Source organism: Schistocerca gregaria, unplaced genomic scaffold (assembly GCF_023897955.1).
Source record: "Schistocerca gregaria isolate iqSchGreg1 unplaced genomic scaffold, iqSchGreg1.2 ptg000378l, whole genome shotgun sequence".
NCBI classification, from domain to species: Eukaryota; Metazoa; Arthropoda; class Insecta; order Orthoptera; family Acrididae; genus Schistocerca; species Schistocerca gregaria.
In genome coordinates this window covers 4675877-4678242 of record NW_026061824.1, presented here as the reverse complement: position 1 = coordinate 4678242, position 2366 = coordinate 4675877, and positions in this window count along the sequence as shown.

Here is a 2366-nt window from a genome sequence, read left to right as displayed (position 1 = left end):
AGTCCTCCTTTCATGCAGAATCTTAAGGTCCTAGCTCATGTCCAAGGCACCAAAGATAGCTATAAAGTTAATAATCGATACCTATAACTTGAATTGTACTACTTCTTACTGTCTATTACATCAACTTAGAAGCTTCATCTGTGTTCTACAATGATGCTTTTAGTGTCTCCGCATACCGCAGCACGCGACATAGCTTTGCAGTCGATAAGTACAACCGTTTTAGACATAAATGCGGCCAATATGACGATCTGGCTTTAAGTGGATTCGATAACAAATGACGAAAACGGACGGATTTCTAGGTTTTTACTACATATGAACACTTTTCACATTCTCCGGTACAACTCGGCTGATAGTCGTCCTTTCATGCAGAATCTTAAGGTCCTAGCTCATGTCCAAGGCACCAAAGACAGCTAAAAAGTCAATAATCGATACCTAAAACTTGAATTGTGCTACTTCTTACTGGCTATTACATCAACTTAGAAGCTTCATCTGTGTTCTACTATGGATCTTTTATTGTCTCCGCATACCGCAGCACGCGACGTAGCTTTGCAGACGATAAGTACAACCGTTTCAGAGAGAAGAGCGGCCAATGTGACGATCTGGCTTTAAGTCGATTCGATAACAAATGACGAAAACGGACAGATAACTAGGTTTTTACTACACATGAACAGTTTTCACATTCTCCCATGCAACTCGGCAGCTAGTCCTCCTTTCATGCAGAATCTTAAGGTCCTAGCTCATGTCCAAGGAACCAAAGCCAGCTAAAAAGTCAATAATCGATACCTAAAACTTGAATTGTACTACTTCTTACTGGCTATTACATCAACTTAGAACCTTCATCTGTGTTCTACTATGGTGCTTTTAGTGTCTCCGCATACCGCAGCACGCGACATAGCTTTGCAGACGATAAGTACAATCGTTTCAGAGAGAAGAGCGACCAATGTGACGATCTGGCTTTAAGTCGATTCGATAACAAATGACAAAAACGGATGGATTTCTAGGTTTTTACTACAAATGAATACTTTTCACATTTTCCCGTGCAACTCGGCTGCTAGTCCTCCTTTCATGCAGAATCTTAAGGTCCTAGCTCATGTCCAAGGCACCAAAGCCAGCTAAAAAGTCAATAATCGATAAATAAAACTTGAATTGGACTACTTCTTACTGGCTATTACATCAACTTAGAACCTTCATCTGTGTTCTACTATGGTGCTTTTAGTGTCTCCGCATACCGCAGCACGCGACATAGCTTTGCAGACGATAAGTACAACCGTTTCAGAGAGAAGAGCGGCCAATGTGACGATCGGGCTTTAAGTCGATTCGGTAACAAATGACGAAAACGGACGGATTTCTAGGTTTTTACTACATATGAACACCTCTCACATTCTCCCGTGCAACGCGGCTGCTAGTCCTCCTTTCATGCAGGATCTTAAGGTCCTAGCTCATGTCCAAGGAACCAAAGCCAGCTAAAAAGTCAATAATCGATACCTAAAACTAGAATTGTACTATATCTTACTGGCTATTACATCAACTTAGAAGCTTCATCTGTGTTTTACTATGGTGGTTTTAGTGTCTCCGCATACCGCAGCACACGTCATACCTTTGCAGACGATAAGTACAACCGTTTCAGAGAGAAGAGCGGCCAATGTGAAGATCTGGCTTTAAGTCGAGTCGATAACAAATGACGAAAACGGACGGATTTCTCAGGTTTTTACTACATATGATCACCTTTCACATTCTCCCGTGCAAATCAGCTGCTAGTCCTCCTTTCATGCAGAATCTTAAGGTCCTAGCTCATGTCCAAGGCACCAAAGATAGCTATAAAGTCAATAATCGATACCTAAAACTTGTATTGTACTACTCCTTACTGTCTGTTACATCAACTTAGAAGCTTCATCTGTGTTCTACTATGATGCTTTTAGTGTCTCCGCATACCGCAGCACGCGACATAGCTTTGCAGACGATAAGTACAACCGTTTTAGACATAAATGCGGCCAATATGACGATCTGGCTTTAAGTGCATTCGATAACAAATGACGAAAACGGACGGATTTCTAGGTTTTTACTACATATGAACACTTTTCACATTCTCCCGTACAACTCGGCTGATAGTCCTCCTTTCATGCAGAATCTTAAGGTCCTAGCTCATGTCCAAGGCACCAAAGACAGCTAAAAAGTCAATAATCGATACCTAAAAGTTGAATTGTGCTACTTCTTACTGGCTATTACATCAACTTACAAGCTTCATCTGTGTTATACTATGGATCTTTTAGTGTCTCCGCATACCGCAGCACGCGACGTAGCTTTGCAGACGATAAGTACAACCGATTCAGAGAGAAGAGCGGCCAATGTGACGATTTGGCTTTAAG